The sequence below is a fragment of the Erpetoichthys calabaricus genome, chromosome 3 (assembly GCF_900747795.2).
Source record: "Erpetoichthys calabaricus chromosome 3, fErpCal1.3, whole genome shotgun sequence".
Lineage (NCBI taxonomy): Eukaryota > Metazoa > Chordata > Cladistia > Polypteriformes > Polypteridae > Erpetoichthys > Erpetoichthys calabaricus.
In genome coordinates, this window is record NC_041396.2 from 189,834,559 (window position 1) to 189,855,167 (window position 20,609).

A 20,609-nucleotide genomic window follows, 5' to 3' on the forward strand; every position below is an offset into this window, starting at 1 on the left:
CTTTACACCATGATTTTCACTTCATGAAAGGTACTTGTCATCATTATAAGATAATAAAAACATGACTGATCCCCTTTAAGTGTGTGCTGGAAATACAGATTGCAGAGACCATGATTGGTACCCTTGGAATTCCAGGGGTTGATCCTAACCCCAGAAGTAGTTTTGGAGATGGTCCTTGAGTGGAGCTTATAAGACCCTTCTGGCCGGACCTCATGCAATCCTGAGGCTGGTAGGTGAGCGGAGAGAAGAGTCTGGAGAGGTCTGTGGTGAAGTATGGAGACATAAAAGAAGACAGTTATGTGATGTACTGGGGTAGGCTTGGGCCCAGGCACCCTGTGAGTAATTGTGAAAGTACAGTAGGGCTAGAGGTGTTTTTTTCCTCAATTCACTGTTGGGTGTTTCTTATAGATTTTTGGGCGCTCATCATGAATATCACATCAAAATTTACCCATCACATACCGTATAGTAAAGTATAGTATCTGTAGCAATATAACAGAAAGTAAGCTTGATGCTATAGACATTTTGGTGTCGGGCGATATGTCTCGTCAATGCCGTAACAGCCGTGATACATTCTGCTATATCTGTGGTGAATATACACTTGCGCCTCAGAGACGTTGGATGACTGCTCTTGTGAAGAAAGCTTATCATCTGTATTTCAGCTGCAAAATTGGTGATCAAGACAAGGAATGGGCGCCTCACATTTGCTGTGCGACATGTGCTGTCAGTCTGAGAGCCTGGCTCAGAGGCACTCGAAAGATGATGCCGTTTGCTGTTCCGATGATATGGCAAGAACAGAAAGATCATGTGACAGACTGTTACTTCTGTTTGACTAATGTGTCTGGTTTCTCTGCCAAAAACAAGAAGTCAATTGAATATCCTAATTTGCCTTCAGCAATGAGACTCATGCCACATGATGACAGTCTTCCAATTCTGAAACCACCAGCGGATTGGACCTTAGACGAACCAGATGAAGAAACTGAAATGCAGGATACTAACAGTGATGTTGACCCGGATTTTGAACCGTGCTCATCAGGCAAACCACATCTGATAACAGTCCGAACTGAACAATTTGGTCAGAGATTTGGGTCTGTCAAAAGGAAAAGCCGAGCTGCTGGGTTCGAGACTGCAGGAATGGTGCTTGCTGTCACCAGGTATGAAAATTTCTGTGTTTTGAGGCCGACATCATGATATAACCAAAGTTTTTGCACAAGTTGACAGTATCTGTTTATGTTGTGACATTGAAGGATTGTTCTCGGCCTTGGGTTGTGATCACAACCCAGATGAGTGGCGTCTCTTCATTGATTCGTCAATGTTAAGCCTGAAAGCTGTTCTGCTACACAATGGCAACGTTTATACTTCAGTACCTGTTGGCTATGCAGCACACATGAAAGAAACTGTTGCTGAAGCATGTCCAGTATAGCAGGTACAAATGTAATATCTGTGGAGATCTTAAAGTCGTTACTCTGTTACTAGGACTGCAGCTCGGCTATACAAAGTACTGTTGTTTCATCTGTGAAAGGGATAGCCATGCCAAAGAGTTGTGCTATTCTCGACAGAACTGGCAACTCTGTAAAAAGTTAGTTCCAGGACAGAAAATGTGGCACATGAATCACTTGTTGACCCGGCCAAGATATTTTTGCCTCCTCTTCACATCAAACTGGGACTCATGAAGAATTTTGTGAAAGCACTGAACAAGGAAGGCGAAGGTTTTCGTTATTTAAGACAGATGTTCCCAAGAATAACTGACGCCAAGATCAAAGAGGGCATTTTTGTTGGCCCCCAGATCAGACATGTTATGAGTGACAAGCGGTTTGAAGATCTGTTAATTGGGCTGGAAAAAATTGCATGGAAAGCCTTCAAAGACGTTGTTGACAATTTTCTGGGCAATTACGGAACCCCAAACTACATTCATCTGGTAGACAAACTTTTCAAAGCATACAAGACAATGAAGTGCAACATGTCACTCAAGATTCATTTCCTCCACTCACACTTGGACTTCTTCCCCGCAAATCTCGGTGCTGTTAGTGACGAACACAGTGAAAGGTTTCACCAGGACATTGCTACGATGGAGAAACGATACCAGGGCAACTGGAATCCGTTAATGCTTGCCAACTACTGTTGGACACTGCAACGTGATGCACCAGACATTAAATACAAAAGAAAATCAGGAACAAAACACTTTTAATTCTGGTGAATTTAATAGCTTATGCGAAACATAAACGTGACTAAATACGTTATTGTCAGTAAACATATAAATGTCTATTTCTCAGAGATCCTACGTGATGCAGTAAAACCATACATTTGTGCATACCCAGTAGGTACCTGTCACAATCAGCAAACTTTTCAGGAAGCAAGACTTTTCCAAAAAATTGTTGTGCGGTGTTATTGTATGTCTTGTATTTTACCTCTCCTTTTTAAAATTTGGTAGTAATTTTGGCTTCCTTTGCACTTATTCTGGCTTTCTGGGGTGCCAGAAGAGTACACTTTATCATCCATGCAGGTCAAAACTGGCTTTTCCTCTTGCTGGACCTTGAAATACCAACTTTAACTCATTCAGGGCGGATGTCGACATTTGTTGAAATTCAGGGGTAGGGGGCGGTAATCAGGTGTAAACTGTGACAAAACTCACAATTATGTTTTAGTTCAACTCTCTTTAAAGTTAGCTTTATTTATTTGACTGAGATTTCCTGCACGTGCATGAGTAGCGAAGAGCAAACAACCTCCAAAAAGGCATCGACATCTGGCGACAGACCAAAGCGAACATGCAAAGTAAAATACTCTGTGGACGACGTTTTGCATATCGTATCGCTTAATCAGTCTCTGAGTTGTTGGATTTTGATGCAAGTGATCTGTGGACAAAATGGAGGGACCAGCATCTAGCTGATCAAGGTGCTGAACATGTTCGTGTAGCTGATGCGCCTATGCCAGTGTTCACCTTTGAGGACTGCCACTTACAATGACAAAAGGTACAAACCAGGTTGCGTCACACTGCGAATGCTACTGCTATGCGAAGGCAGCCAGCCCATCGTGGATTCCTGCTGGTCATCGAGCTGACCCCGTGCCTGCCAGGGCCCCCATATACAGATAAAAAATATTCAGAAATCAAAGAGTTAAAAACAATATCTCACTGGCCACTCAATGCTGCTTATTGATATTTGTGGTGAGCAACACTTACAGCCAAATGGCCATTCATAAACTGGGACAGTCACAGAAACATGCATGTCTCTTTTCTTACCCTTGTCATTTTTTGTTTTTTATTGTCAAGTGAAGTGTTCTACAGTATGTTAATTTTTACTTTTTGCTGAAAGACTCAAAAATGTAGTAAAAATCATACAAAAACTATGATGTTCATACCATTAAAAGGAACTCAGCTAAACTCTGATCACACTACTTTACATTAAGGGAAAGATTTTAAAAAATCTTGAAGGAATCACTTCCAGTTTTTTAACATTTGGAGTTTGTTATGTTTTTTTTTTTTTTACATCACCTTGCACACTACAAAATACCAAATTAAAAGAAGAGCAGAAAGACAATCAGTTAAGGAGAAATATTAAGCATGTGTCAAACACCATCTAGGTAATAAACCTTTAACACATCAGATTGGCCACATTTTACAGATTTTACAGCAATCTCTAGACATTGCACTGTATTAACTATCGACTCAAAGTACTAGGGCTTGATGTATGCCATTCACAAACACCTGCACACCATTCCCATGTCATCCTCCCTGAAAGAGAAACAGGGACAGTCTTATTACTTTTCAATCAGCCCTTGTATTTTTCTGAGAGTTCACCCCAATAGTGCTGGCGAAGTGCCCACAAATGGTCTTGAGCATGGGAAAGTGCAATGTAAATAAAATGTATTATTACTATTATTTATCTTATATACAACAGGGGCACATGCTCCCTGGGAATATGTTCTTTGAGAATTGCAGCTTGCACTTGAACCTGTTCATATCACATTCCAGTAACCACTGCAGAGATACAGTATCAGGATAAGAGAAATCTTAATATATAATTCGCCTGCCTCCTCACTCACTCACTCACTCACGTCCGTCCGAAGCCGAATGCACAGTTGCCTTCAGCGCAGCTGCCCGAAAAACTTTATGAGACCGACATCCAACTCCAACATCGCGGCAGGCGACGGATTTACAGCCGCAAAAATTCAAAGAGAAAGACGACTTCGATTAAAGCTCTAGAGGCCTGAAAGGTGATTTCGACTACAGCTCGAGGCCTAATTACGCATTCTAATTCAATTACGCATTCATTCAATACACCTATATCAGGTTTGTGGTGCTTATACTTATTACTATTCCATATTGTACTGGAACATTCATCATTCAATATTATACTATAGGCCTGGAAAATTCATCAACTAACAGTACAATCCTGTACAGTAATGAGTAAAGCAGACTACAATCATTACAAAACAACTTCTTCGTTACTTATCATTTATTCTTCATACACTGCTGACACAAACTCGTGCCCGTTTCATCTTACGTTGTCGAAACGGGCTCTTTATCTAGTAAGGAATATTATATGACTTTCTTTTAAATGCAGTATTCACTGCTTATGTACAGTGTATAATAAATATATACATACATATAGCAAAGAAAAGCCACAGAATAATACAATTGCCTTACTGTTCTTCAGTGGGGTCTTTGACGATTGTGTGGCCATCTTTGCAGGTGTCCATGTCCAGTGTGGATAGGATGACTTTTAAGTGTCCATTTTCAGACATGGCTTCGTGAGGCTGCGATAGGCTTTATTACTCACACTTTCTACTGGCCAGCACTGTATATGTGTTAGGCTCTCTTATACCAGTTTAACACATTCAGTGAACCACCTGCATGTTCTCCTGACCAATGCTATATATGGATTAGGCTCCCTTCCACCCATTCGTAGCTTAACTGCCTGACCTACTACATACTTTAACTTTCTTCTGTTAAATTGGAACAGGGAAACTGCTCTAATCATTGTCATTCAGATTACGGTACCACATAGCTATTTTTTAACTCTGGTTACCAATCTGCACTAGTTGCTTGTTAAGCCTTAATTTTTCTACTCATTTGATCCTAAATCAGCTCCACGGGGTTACGGTTATGATATTGTGCAGCCATCACTTTCAACTTTCCTTTGTCTTCCTTCTTTTTTAATTAATTCTGACCAAACTTGGATGTATGGTTAGGGCCATTATCTTAGGGCAGCTCAAAAGGCCGACTATAAGCTTAACACCAAGAGGGAGAATACAGTAGTAGCCACTTTAGTCAGGACTTTAGTCACCAATTCTAGAGACAGCAAAACACCCCAAACCATAATGTTACCATCTCCATGATTAATCGTCACTTTTACACACTATAAATTCATTTTCTTAACAGGTTGATCACATATATGAACAGTTTATGATGAGCCGAAAACCTCAAACTTGGATTCATCCATCTAAAATACCTTTTATCCATTCAGCAGCAGACCAGTTATTCCAAAACCTCTTAACCCTGTCTGGTTACCTTAATAAAGGTTTCTCAGCTGTTACCCAACTCATGAGCATTGCTTCCCAAAGTGTTACTTTCTTATGCTGAATTTCATTCAACTGTACCTTGACATCTGGTGTAGTCAGCCTTCTGTTACACAAGCTAGAGACCCTTATGTACCGGTCGTGTGATTTTTATTGTTGATCTAGGTCTACCAAATCCTTTTCAATCAGAATTCTTCCCAGCCTCTGTGTGCCTTTTGATTGTGTATGCAACGATGCTCAGAGATGCTTTGAGTTTGTTCGCCATTTCTCCATAAGACAGTCTTTACTTCCTTTGAGTATTGACAGCAGTAACATTGTGTTAACATTCAGGCTGCCATGACAACTACTCATGTTACACCAAAGACCTAAATCTTTGTATTTAAGGACTTTATTGGCAAGATTTTAAATCCTAATATGACTATAAATGAATGCTTCTTTAAAGGCGAATAAACCAAATAAGCCATTACAGCTAAAAAACACATAAGTGACATCATTTGAAAGACAAATACAGCATGCTGAATGCTATAAATACTTAATCAAAATCTAGATAATTTCCAATTAGAGTTTTTTTTTACTAATAGAATAAAACGTCACAAGCATTTAATTAGTATTTATATCTTACTTTGATTTACTAATTTTAGGATGCCTATAATGAAGTTTAACCAAATTTGCTCAAATATAGGGTGTTCAAAAATGTTTATCTGACAGTAAATAATTTTAACAAACCTGGATGTACATTTACCAGAAGTTTATTGCCTCTCTTCTGGGCATCTTTAGCTTACTTTTTTATACTGTTTGTAAAAGTCTGAAACTCTTAAGCGCAGCTGTTCCTGAAATGCATCAAATTTGGTGCACATCAGGCTCATCTCTATCAGCTATTTCAGGATAATATCAAATAATATGTTACTCATATATAAAGTGTAAAAAGAGGTCTATTAAAGTACCTGTATAATTCTATGCCACTCACATTGAAAATGTAAAAACAACCATCCCAAAGTACCTGTATGCAACAGTTAAACCAACATCTGTGATTCTTTAAAGACAGCATTCAAGTTATTGAGATGCATTACTCACCGATTTGATTTACACCAACAACCTGCAATTCATCATCAGTTTTCAGCTTGTGATGCATCATTGACGTGAATGTTCACAAATAGCTGAAGATGCACTATTTTTCAACTTCAAATCTGAAAAATACATTTGAAAGGATTGCTTCCCATTTCTGATTTGTACTACTGCATTTCCATATCTGCTCATATTGTCCTACCCTTCAAGCTTTCTGTAGTCTTGTATTACTTCTTCAGATAAATGCAACATCTACATGGAATAATTTGTATCTCTCATTAAGACACTTTGTGTTTTTATTTCACATACTTTTTCTATTACAGTAATGTTTATATATATTTTTAGATTGCATTTTTATAATATATAGGCAATCCTCTTGCCACATAATCCTTAAGATGCCTAAATTCATGCTGACACACAGAAATCATTTTTTATCAGTCATGTTGTGGTGTGAATCACTTACAGTACATATCTAAATTTTAAAAATCTGGTTATGTTATTCTAACTATTTACCTTGTGCTGTATAAGCATACCAGTGGTGTAGCTATGGGGGGGGGCAAGAGGGAACATCTGTCCCCGGGCACAGCATCCAGGGGGCACCAAATTGATGTTTCTTTCCCTTCCCCATTGCATTTTGGCAAAGAGGAGGGGGCACGAAATCTTCAGTTGTCCCTGGGCGCTGAAAACCCTAGCTACGCCTCTGAAGCATACCTGTCACTGTAAGGAGCAGGCCTTACGAACACATCCTGCTCTGTGCCTTCTTAGATCTTTCATGTACTTAGTTTTATATTATTTTAATTATTATTTGCTGCATGAACAGTTAATTTGTTTCAATTTTTATTTCTATTATCTCTTTTCTTGTCACATTGATATCTCATCACACACTCTTTGGTTTTTGCTTAGTATTCTTTGTGTGTATGTGTTTGTTTAATGATATAATCCATGCTATTTTTATAAAAATTGGATTTATGTTCCTTGTCTGAACTTTTAACTACAAAAGGAAATACACCTTACTTTTACTTTGAAACTAAGCTCTGATCCATTTCTGACACAACGTTTGATTTCACCCTAATTAAGAGCAACTGATCATATCCTGTTACTTTAAACGACTGTGATTCCTCTCCAGGACTTGAGAGATTTTCTTTCTCCCTGATTACATGTATTTAAATGGAAAGACTCTTTTGCTTTCCACAGAACAGTTATGTTAGTCCTCTCAGTTGTATAACGGCTGACAAATAGATCTAAGTCAAGAAAGCCATCATCTATTGACCATAACCACACATACCTGCTTCGTCATGAGAGATCAAGTAACAGGGATACCAGCACGCAAATCTGGAATCTTCCATTCAGTATTGTGCCTTGGCATATCCTTTATGACGTATTTCATAGAGGGTCAGGAGGCATTGTTTCTCCCAAGAAAGACACATGGAGTCTCAGGAATGGCAGCAGAATCAAGCTTTATTGCGTGGTGTACACACAGAGTCAAATCAAGTGAAAAGAGTGCCCAGTGATGGGCAAACCTTACTTTTTTTTTTTTTTACATTTTATTTATTAATTTTATTGTAATCATTCCATACAAATAGATCAATTTATAACAAAAAAAGAAAAATTGAAGACAAATCAAACCCCACCCCTGAGAAGGAGAGCTTAGCCAAAGGAGAATTGCTTAGGGCTTTTTAATAAGGCAACAATAAACAAAAGAAAGGAAGAAATATATATAGGTAAATAAAAAATGGAGAAGGAAAATAAATAAATAAATAGTTATTTCTCTTATTCTAAAATAATATTGATTAGATCCTGCCAGGTTTTGAAAAAATTCTGTACAGATCCTCTAACTGAGAATATGATTTTTTCCAATTTCAAATAATATAAAACATCGGTTTCCCACTGACTTATCAGAGGAGAGTTAGGATTCTTCCAATTTAACAAAATAAGTCTGCGTGCCAAAAGTGTAATGAATGCAATCACCGTTTGCTTGTCCTTCTCCACTTCAAGTCCGTCTGGAAGAACACCAAACACAGCTGTTAATGGGTTAGGAGGGATTGTGACTCCAAGGCTGTCTGAAAGGCACTTAAAAATTTTGGTCCAAAATGATGTTAGTTTGGTGCAGGCCCAGAACATGTGACCCAGTGAGGCAGGAGCTTGATTGCAGCATTCGCAGGTTAGATCTTGCCCTGGAAACATTTTGGACAGTTTTAAGTGAGACAGATGAGCTCGATATATAATTTTTAGTTGAATAATTCTATGCTTTGCGCATATGGAGCTCGAGTGAATTCTCTGCTTTGATACCTTCCACTCCTTTTCTGATATATTGATTAAGAGATCTTCTTCCCAATGTCCTCTTGGGTCTTTGAAAGGTAGGGACTCTAATAAGATTTTATATAATGCAGAAATGGTGTTTAATTCCTCGAAATTGAGCAGTAGTTTTTCCAGCATGGTGGAGGGTATGAGGTGAGGAAAATCGGGCAGTTTCTGTTTAACAAAATTTCTAATTTGAAGATAGTGAAAGAAATGTGTAGCAGGGAGGTTGAATTTGGAATGTAATTGTTCAAAAGATGCAATATGTTGTCTGTATAAAGATCTCTGAGCATTTTAATCCCGAAACTTTTCCAGTTATTAAAAACTGGATATGTTTGCGAGGGTTGAAAGAGGTGGTTCTCTCGCAGAGGTGCCACGGATAAAAGATTTTCCATCTTAAAATGCTTTCTAAGTTGGTTCCATATTCTGAGTGAGTAAAGCACAATTGGGTTATTAGTATATCTGCGATAACTTGCATTTATTGGAGCGCAGAGCAGGGAGCATAAAGAAGTACTACAGGATTTTACTTCTATTGCGAGCCAAGCCTGTGTATGTTCATAAAACCTTACTTTTATTACAGTTCTTATCTCTCAACACATTTGTCATCCTCATCTGACTCCCAATATTCCATTCCCTTCAGATTCTGCCTTCAACTCTTTCCACCACTATTTTCCCAACTTACTGGGTGTGGCACCCTTCCTATACATCAAGCTCGCTTGACAGGCCCTGTTCCTGCCTAGTACCGGTCCAGTGTTCACCACCAATACTTCCAGCCTAAAGTTTACATTCACCATCTGGAATAGAGGAGTTTGCTCTCCCCACACCTCTTTCACATACCTGACCTTAGACTTTTAATATATTGGTGGTTTCTAGCTTACTCAGATACATAAAAAATATATAGGCATAAGTCTTTTCCAGTTTAACCCTTACAATGCTAGTGCTCAATAAGATATAATACTTGCCTTTTTATGTGCTCATGATTCTCTTTGAATACATATAAATCATCAGTTCTATAAGTATATCCCTCTATACATGCCACTCACATGACCCTGTCTGCTCAGCCTGATGTGGCATTATATTAATGATGATGAAATACTATTAATCTCCGAGGGTAAATTGACGTTTTGCATGACCTTTCGAAATCAGAGCACAGGGTCAGCCATTATAGACTGCCCCTAGAGCAATTTTCAGGTTAAGGGCCTTGCTCAAGGGCCCAATGGAGTAGAACCCTTTCAAGTAGTAATAGGATTTGAACCAGTAGCCTTCCAGATATGAGCACAGATCCTTACCCATAAAGGTACCAAGTCACAATTCTGGTGTATTCTTTTGCAAAGCGTCTGCTAAATATGATAGGTCTTAGCTAAACACAATCATGAATTTTGGAACAAAGCTCCTTGTTGAATGTTAGTCTGATGTTGCACCTTGTGAGAACAATCTTCAACTGGAAGCAGTATTCTCATATTTTAGTGTGGTTAATCAGTGTGTTAATATATTTAATCTGCAAATTCCTGAAAGCCTTTTTAGAGATAATGTGTTATACTGTCAATTCCCTAGTCTGATTAGGAGACTTCAGCATTTACTGTATGTAAGTTATGACACTTACAGGGCCATGGGTTCATCAAAACCCTCACTTAATAACTGTGGTTCAATCATAAAATGCTCTGATGTTGCTCAGATTATTCCATTTGCATTATTCTGGAGGAAGGAGATGCATCTTGGACAAAGTAATGTTATGCCATGAGAATGAAAATGGCAAAGATAAAAATAGAAAATGCGTCAGAAAATGAACCATAAGTTAATAAGTGAACCTTGTGAAAACCAAGAAAGAAAACTTAATAAACATTTAAAACCCGAAACACGAACCATGATCAAGAAGTCAAGAAACCATTGTAACATTATAGCCAAAGAATTCTAAACCTGACACTCTTTAAACAGCACAAGTAATAAGCAGTAGTCACACTTGGACAGTGAATATTCTTAAAACTCTTGGTTTAAATATTGAATAACATCACTAAACACAACCTCTGGTTCTCATTACCTAAAAACCTGGATACACGTCCTTGCACAAAATGGTGATGCCTGTAACAAAAAATGATGGGGTTGCAGTAATATAAAAACAAACTATAATTCATTGACATACACACATTAATTTGTAACAAATAGCAGTCACAACAAGACACAAGAAGAAGAGGGTGGGTAATTGCTGGTAATGATAAATTTGACAATTTTGTCTTAAAAAGTCCTTTTTCCAATTAAGAGTCTGGATTTAAATACCAAGGGCGATTAAACATCCAACACAATAACAGGTAGTTCATTTCATACCTTGGGATCTCTTTAACTAAAGGCTACACTACTTACAATAGTGAGAGTGAGGTATAACACGAGATCCAAAATAAATGTTGGGGTGCCTACCAGGTTGTCAAGTTTAATAATGGTGCCAGTTAAACTGAAACAGTGCATGTTGGCACAAAATCAAGCAAAAATACAAGGCTGCAGTGCCAACTGCTAATCGGTCAGGTCAGGGGCAGAGCTCCATTCTGTGCTGTGTCTATGTCTAGATGAGAAGATGCCTCAAATTTATAGTCCTCTGACTGGAAGGGGCAGAGTCAGTTACCTTCATGGGGTGTTATCTCAGAGCTGTGGGAACAGAAAGAGACAGTACCATAAGTAACAGCTTCCTCTCTCATCCTGGTGTGGTACTGCTTACCTCGAATGAGCCTGGGAGGTGACCATTTGACAGGCATATGTGACACATCGTTTTATCTTAAAATTATAAGAAGGTTTGTACCATAGAATTATAGAGTATGCTGTAGTGTGGGTTAGATTTTTTTTTCTGTGTGTAGCTACCTGTAGTTATGGAAAAAGAATCTGCACCTGCCTGACCTGAAATAAGATGATAAAAGTATACTGACCAGAACTGAACATGAACCAACTTTATTTGCAATGACACTAAAAGAAATCTGAACATTAGTTTGATTAACATTTATTGAAATATCAGAGGCAATCCAAATGTGACTAACTTACTGTAGTCTAAAATTCCTACTGTAATAGGTATTTCTTTACCACACCATAAAAGCAACAGAAAGCATGGATAAAAAGGTTAACAGGCACTCGACTTTACATGCAAATATTTTAACTTAAACTAAAAATGACGATACTTAGCCCTAATATTGCATTAAAATAATCTGTGGTATCTGCAAGAAATTCACAAATGAACCTTTCTGCATATAATTGGAAACTGCAATAGCTGCTAAGCTGTGTTAGACTATAGTGGGGAACCAGGACCCATATTACTAGACAAAATTAACAGAGCTGTATGGATCTCTGATTAGAACTCCTACACTTCTATGCCAAGACAACTAGTCAAAGAAATATGAAGCTCCTCAATGGCCATCTCCTGCTGGAAGCATACCAAGCAAGACGCAGGGGAAAGAAGTTGCTTGGAGCTGGTTCCTGAATTCCTGGGATCTACTATCAGGAGAAAAGAAGCCTGTTCTACTGTTCTGTTGTTTTGTTTTGTATGCAGTAAAATGTTTACTCTTGTCTTCATAGAATATCTTGTTCAGCTGAAGCTAACAGGTAGATGTGTTGTGAAATAGAGACAGATTTGTACATAAAATGTTCAAACAGCGGCACTAAACTTACTGACAATGAGTCTTAGCACTTTATAGAAACAAATGATAATAGATTCATAAAGAAAACATAAAATGAGACAAAAATCTTTTTGCTAACCTGCACACCTGATGATGACTATACTGCCGAAATGTTTTGTCTCACCAGTCCTTTCTGTTTTCATTGTGGAAGACATTTTGACAAATTAATATCTTTTGCTGACTGAGCACTTTGGTAACTATATATTACATTAAACAAATTGATAAATAATGTACAGCAGGAGAATTTCTGTATTATTAAGGACATAAAATGTATAGAAAATGTGTATACTTTGCTGTACAGTATAAATATTTGTATGGTATTGAAATCTGGAAAATTTCCAAGATACATATTTTTTCAGGTCTATTGTGAATGCACACTATGTGCCTGATGTTTCCAGGATGGCCTCCAGCCCACTGTGAATCTGAATAAGATTAAATGGTTTTCAAAATGAATGGATGGATACACTTATTTTGATATACTTTGTAGTATTTATATGGCTTTTAAAATGAATCATGTGTCAACACTCCCTAGCCAGCAAATATATGAAAACTACCTCACTGTTGATTTTAGAAATTTATCATAACACCTTAATTCTATCAAGATATTTGCCTGTTTCTGGCATTAAATGTGCATAAGTTAATGTCACATGTGTAAGGTCAGTTTTTCCACGGGGTATTAATTTTCCTTTCAGAATGCCTTTACTAACATTTCTTTGGTTTATAAACTCTACCGGTGATTCAATAGACCTTTGAGATGGTGCCTGCATTGCAGTGGAACCTCTGCATTCTCCAATGTATTTAGCATGCAAACCTCATTCTTCGTAGCACAATAACTGCTGATTGTTGGAGGCAGTATAGTCATTAGTAAAGTTGCCAATTAGCAATATTCATTTGTGGTAAGACACTGTAGGTAATTGGATTTCAAGCAAGTTAATGGACACGGAAACAATGAGTATAAATAATGGGTGAGGGTAGGGTGATATCAGTGTGGTTCCCCAAGCATCTGTGTTAGGACTACTACTCTTCTTTATTTATATTAACTATCCATGTTCAGATATAGTGAGAAAATGTAAAACATCTGCAGATCATACCAAATCAAAAGAGACACAGTTATGTGAAAAAGTATTTTCCCCTGTTTGATTTCTGCTTTATTGCATCTCTTTGTCATTGCCTCTTTCAGCTTTTGCAATTGGGAAAGAGATACACAGCAATGAAAACCAGGATAAACCGCCTTAAAAACAGCTTTTATCCAAAAGCAATCATGGCTCTGAACTCAGAATAAAACTGCTCCATATCATTCTCCCAATGTGCAATGTAGACCTTAAGTCAACCAGTGCAATTTGTACATTTAACCAGTGCAATTTGTATATATAACAAGTGCAATTTGTATATTTTGTAAAGTACTTTTTTTACTATTTGGTTTGTTTTTATTTTCTCTCTTCTTGTCTTTTTAACTCTTATGCCTCACACTGAGTCTACTGCACCTTCAATATCATTGTTCCTTTGTAAAAAAGTTACAATGACAATAAAGATCTATCTATCTATCTATCTATCTATCTATCTATCTATTAGTAGACAACAGTCAACAAAAAATGAATGGTGGACAAAACCAACCTTAAGTATATATATATGTATATATATATATATATATATATATATCTATATATATAAAAATGGAATGGGTGGGTCGTCGGGTGGGCCTTTTTTTCATTCCGTTGAAAGACACGCCCTACTCACTGGACAGTTAAAAACACCAATCAAACTAACGATGACATCAAGTATTACCCAATCAAAAGTAGGAAAGGAGGCATCTTCATAAAATGCGTGTGGGATGATTTGCATGAGACGCTGCTTTAAAAAAAAAATGATAAAAAAAATACGGGATAAATCCTGTCCAGTATTGATTCAAAACGGGACGCGCAATTTCATTCTCAAACGCGGCACGATTCCGTATTTTAAAGGACGGGTGGCAACCCTACAGTGCCAGGTAACCACCCATACAATCACATTGTGATTCAGACTAGGAATGCAATGAATGTAATTACCCCGATCTACATACAAGGCGAAAGTGTTGCAACATTCAAAGATGATGGTTGGGATAAGTACACCATACAACATAAAAGAGCTTATGAAGCCTTGAACCGAAAAAAGCAACATCTCAGAGATCGTAAAAAAAAAAATAGGAGCTAATGTCGTTTTACTCGCTGTAGATTTTAGTCAAACATTACCAGTTATTTCACGAGGGAGACCAGCACATCAACTCAACACGTGTTTAAAATCCATGCTTCTCCCACGCTCGGTTATATGTCGCGTGTTCTCGGGTAGGTGCACCAAAAAATGTATACATTTAAGCATGTAATGGGCAAACAAAAAATGAGGTATACCCGAAGGCACAGCAGTAGTACTTAATGTAACTTTACTTCTTAAATGTTAATGTTTTACTGTTTAATAATTTATACGCTTCTTATATGTTGTTCAAATTCTTTTATCAAAATACCACTGACAGCGCAATGCACGATAACATCGAGTGAATACACCATACACATCCGCCCACGGCTGCCCTGCTGTGCGCAGATAGGACTTGATTGTACAATAAAATAAAATAAAGATAAAAAGACTAAAACAATCATCACCCATAAAGCGGATAGTAGACGTGACGTACTATATGTGTACCACATTTCAAGTGTATAGGTGCAACGGTTTGCGAGCTACAGGTCATTTAAAATCCTGGACAGACACACAAATTGCCACGGTAGCAAATTACAGAAGAAGATTTTACTGTTTAATAATTTATATTTATATGAAATGTGCTTCTTATATATTACTTCATATTCTCATATGATAATGATGTTAATGTTTATATTGATTTCTGTGTTATTAAAACTGCATGTATGTGTGTATATGTATATATATATATATATATATATATACTAGCAAAATACCCGCGCTTCGCAGCGGAGAAGTAGTGTGTTAAAGAGGTTATGAAAAAAAAAGGAAACATTTTAAAAATAACGTAACATGATTGTCAATGAAAGCCCGTTTCACTCAGTAAGTCTTATGTGTGTGTTTATGTATGTGTGTGTATATATATGTACATGTGTATATGTAGAGATGTATATATATGTATATGTATATAAATGTTTATGTGTGTGTGTATATTATATATATAATATATATATATATATATATATCTATATATATATATATATATATATATATATATATATATAAAAGACAGCAACAGTTATAACAATGACAACACAATTACATTGACAATCATGTTACGTTATTTTTAAAATGTTTCCTTTTTTTTTCATAACCTCTTTAACACACTACTTCTCCGCTGCGAAGCGCGGGTATTTTGCTATATATATATATATATATACGAGCTGTATATACCCGGCGTTGCCCGGGGCAGAAGTAACCTAATCGGTCAAACACTTACATATATACCAAAGTAAACCTAATCGGTCAAACAGCTTCATATATACAGAAGCGAACCTAATTGGTCAAACAGTTATGCATGTGCAGAATGATTTTACAAACATTATGCGTGTTAACAATCATTAAAAAGAAAACATTGAGGAACTGTTCTTCTATATGTGATGAAGCCACTAATAAGACAGATTTTTTTCAGGACCCAGCTGTTTCATAACTAAACTACTGCCACCCCAAAGTAATGCCTAATAGTGGTTTTTGGGGTAGCTGTGGAATAAAAAGGGTGTTTTTTAGTCAGTAAGAATCTGACAGTACCCTTCAGTACGGGCTGAAGGGTGCCTATGTAAGGTTTTACATCCTTCCCGTATGGAAAAAAAAACATACTAAACTTTTTTTTCATCATTACAGATAATCTCAGTCAAATCGAAGTACGCATTCTCAATTTATTTTTATCTAATTTTTACTTTTTCACAAAGCCATCCCATGCCAATTTGTATGAATAAACTTTTGCTAGAGAGTTAGCAAAAGTTTATTCATGCACATATTTTAATACGGATAATCTATCTCTAATCAAGGTTCTCATTTTCATTCTAATTTAAAATAATAATAGATACTCATTTTTTTCTTCTGTTTTAGAAAAACCAATCTATGCCACCTACGTCTTCGTCAAGTCAGCTTCATCCAGCTTCATCACATATAGAAGAAGAGTTCCTCAATCTTTTCTTTTTAATGATTGTTAACACGCATAATCTTTGTAAAATTATTCTGCACATGCATAACTGTTTGACCAATTAGGTTCGCTTCTGTATATATGAAGCTGTTTCATCGATTAGGTTTGCTTTTGTATTTATGTAACTGTTTGACCAATTAGGTTTGCTTATGTATATAGATTAGCTGTTTGTCCGATTAGGTTCGCTTCTGTATATATGAAGCTGTTTATCCGATTAGGTTCGCTTTTTTTATATATGTAACTGTTTGACCGATTAGGTTTACTTTGGTATATATGTAAGTGTTTGACCGATTAGGTTACTTCTGCCCCGGGCAACGCCGGGTATATACAGCTCGTATATATATATATATATATATTGTGGAACGAGCCCAGGACACAGACAGGAGGACATGTTTCAAAACACCACCACACGTTTATTTACAGTTTCTATTTACAATTAAAGTGCACACACAAACCCCCAAACTCCCCCAAAGTCCAGGCCAACGCCACACTATGCCTCTACTCTTCAGGCCACCTCCTTCTTTTCCCTCCAGACCTTGTCTTTCTTTTCACCCGACTCCAGCCTTGAATGAAGGGAGGCGGCCCCTTTTATAAGCACCCAGATGTGCTCCAGGTGTGCTCCGGCAATCTCCCACCGACACGCCCCAGTGTGGCGGAAGTGCCGGCTGCATCCCTGGAAGCACTCCGGGTGTCTCTGCTCTTCTTCCCCCAGCACTTCCTAGTGTGGTGGAAGTGCTGAGGTCCAGGGCTCTCCAGGCATTGGGGCGCCCCCTGGTGGAGACCACGGGCCCCTACAGGGTTGAGCGTCATAGCTCTGTACCCGTGGCCCCCAAAGAAACCAGGGCAGTCGCCCCCTCGTGGTCTGGAGGAGGCACAAGCCCTCCTCCGGTCATTCTGGGCGTCCCGGCTGGGTACCACCTCCAGCGGCATGCCACAGTATATATATATATATATATATATACACATATATATATATATATATATATATATATATATATATATATATATATTTTTTTTTTTTTTAAATATATAGTAGGAGGGCGAGAGATTAGGCAGGGCAAGTCCAGAAATAGTTGGGGCGTCAACTGGGTAAACCCTGTTTAAATTAAACAAAAACAAAAGCTTCAAAACAAACCATGCACTCAATGGTGCTACAATTATTGGCTAATTGCCTTCTAAACCTCTCTTGTGGCGTTCTGAAAGATTTTCAGTTCCGCGTGGTCAGATCCAAATAAGACACCATCTTCCAAGAGCATCTCACTTTTATACTGGATGGAGTGGAAGGTGCGGGGCTTCTTTGGCTCTGTTTCCCTCAGTAGGCAGTTTCTCAAGGCTGTGAAGGAAACAGGAAGCAAGACTGTTAGTGAGAGTGCACCCCTTCATCTCTGGGTGGTACCACATACCTTAGGTGAGCCCAGAGGGCAATCCTCAGGCATGCATGTGTGACAGTATATACTGCATATATTACCAGTCAAAATTTTTAGAACACCTCAGTTTTTCCAGTACTTCTTGTTAGTTGATTGGTTGTTATATTAAGTTTAATTGCTTTATTGGTTGTTAATCTATGATTGTAAGTTTATTAGTTATTACATCTTTTCACTTGTGGCAATCAACTTTTTGTTACCTGTCCTACTACACTTGCTGACCAAAAGGTCCTAGCCTAATGTTATGTTTACCTCTTTTGTAAATCGCTTTGAATAAAAGTGTCTGCCAAACAAATAAATGTAAATGTAAAGATCTATCTATCTAAAAAAAAAAAATCATGAAAGATATATTTATTAGCATTTCTTGATCAACACTAAGGATTTAAACAGTCAACATCTCTAACAGTTCAGACCATCATAACCATTGTGGCGGGTGGCCAGGTCCCATGCCCGGCTGGGATACCCCTTCTACATATGTTCCGGGGGAGCAATCATGGACTGCTCAATACCTCCCCTGGGACTCTTTGTGGCAGCCTCCCTGGCTGAGGATGGTGCCTCAGTTTCCCTCAGGGCTCCATGGGAGATGGAGTTCTTCACAGCCCTGTTGGGATCTTGGGTGGCTGCCAGAGGGTGCTGCATGGGTCCCTGAGCTGGCCTGGACAACTCTACAGCCCCGCTTGGAAGTGCAATCAGAAGCAGGTGATCAAGCACCTGGAGCACTTCCGGGTGGGCTATAAAAAAGGGCTGGCAACCACCACTCAGAGCCAGAATCGGGAGGAAGAGGACGAGGTTGCCTGGGGGGAGTGGTGGTGTCAGAGGAAGAGTGTTTGGTGTTTGGAGTTAAGTGCCTTTTGGGATTGTGTTGTGGCTGGGGGATTCACAGGGAAGACGTGCCCTCCAGCTGAAGAAAATAAAAGTCTTTGTGTTTTTTACACGTGCCTCTGTGTCAAGTCTGTGCCGGGTCGGGTACTATATAGTGCCTTTATCACAACGTATAGGTTTGTGTGAAGCAAATATTGACCTGGGACAATTTTGATCACAACCCAACTTCAAGTTTCATAAAAATGAATGCTGATATTGTGCATTTCATTAATAAAGTCAATATAAGGGTACTTTAAGATTTTTTAAATAATTTTACCAGTAACTTGCAAACAACTATTTTGAAGCCCTCTTGTGATATCATATATTTTTTACAACCTCATATTACTGGTAATTTTGATATCTTGACAAATAACCTTAATGCAATTATGTTATTTAGATCATGTTAGTTGTCCAACTAAAGCACACATACTGTATAAAAGTTAGAATCTTATTTTGCACACTGTACCTCATTGTAGTGTCAACGGATGTAATATTCAAGGAAAAAACAGTATTGATTTTTTATATGTTCAAGTAGCAATGGCTATTATGCAGCCTTTTTGGAGATATCTACTTTCTTGCCCAAAGTACATGTAATGCATTGCACACATATACATATACTTATTAAATAAGATACCAAATAAAACGTATACAAAACAGGACATCTTGAAAATAGCATAATAGATTAGGCTTGAATTATTTTTAAGAAGGGACATTGCAGTTTACTATGTGAACATTTAACACACATTCATTAAATTTCAGATATAGGGTCTATGAACACACAACATCAACAGGTAGTTCGAACAACTAACAGAACTCCTTTTGCCATATTTTTGTAGTAAATTTGTATGAAAAGTGAGAATATTTCCACGAACTGATATAGTGTTTTTACTTCTGGCATGTATGACTGAGCAAGGTGGTTTCTGAATTTTGCTGACTTGTGGTGTACTTAATTTTTCACATTTAAATTCACACAATTTGCTTAGGAGATGCTTTTTCCAGAGTGACTTACAAAGAAGGTCAACATAATCGAATAACAGCAGTCTAGGGACTGTTTTAAACAAGCCTAGTAGGACAGGTTTGAAAAGTAGATGACCACAAGTGAAGCACTAGAGTAACAAAAAAATGATCAAAATCTACAGAACAAAAAATATTCGTTAACAATTTCACAGGCATTCAGAGAACATTAGAATTTTCAATTGCTTCTTGAATACACTGAGGAAGTCAGCAGTTCATATGGAGGTGGGCAGCTTGTTCCACCATTGAGGAGCTACATATGAATTGAGTCCAGATTTATATTTGATGACATGCAGAGGTGGTATTACTAGATGCTGTTCACTGGCAGGCCTGAGTTGGTGTGAAGGAGCATAGCACCTCACAAGTGTCTCCATGTACACAGGTGCTAACTCACTGACTACTCTGGGCAAGCATCAAGGATCTGAATGTAATGTGTGGTGCTACAGGGAGCCAATGTAGCGACTCAGAGGGGAGTGACATGCGCCGGCCTTGGCTGGTTGAATACAAGGCAAGATGTTTTATTTTCACAATAACAGTTTACTGTGCAGTGATTCACTTGATACTTCTAGAAATGTATTCTTGTTTTATAAGTAGTAGCTTTGTTTTAATTTT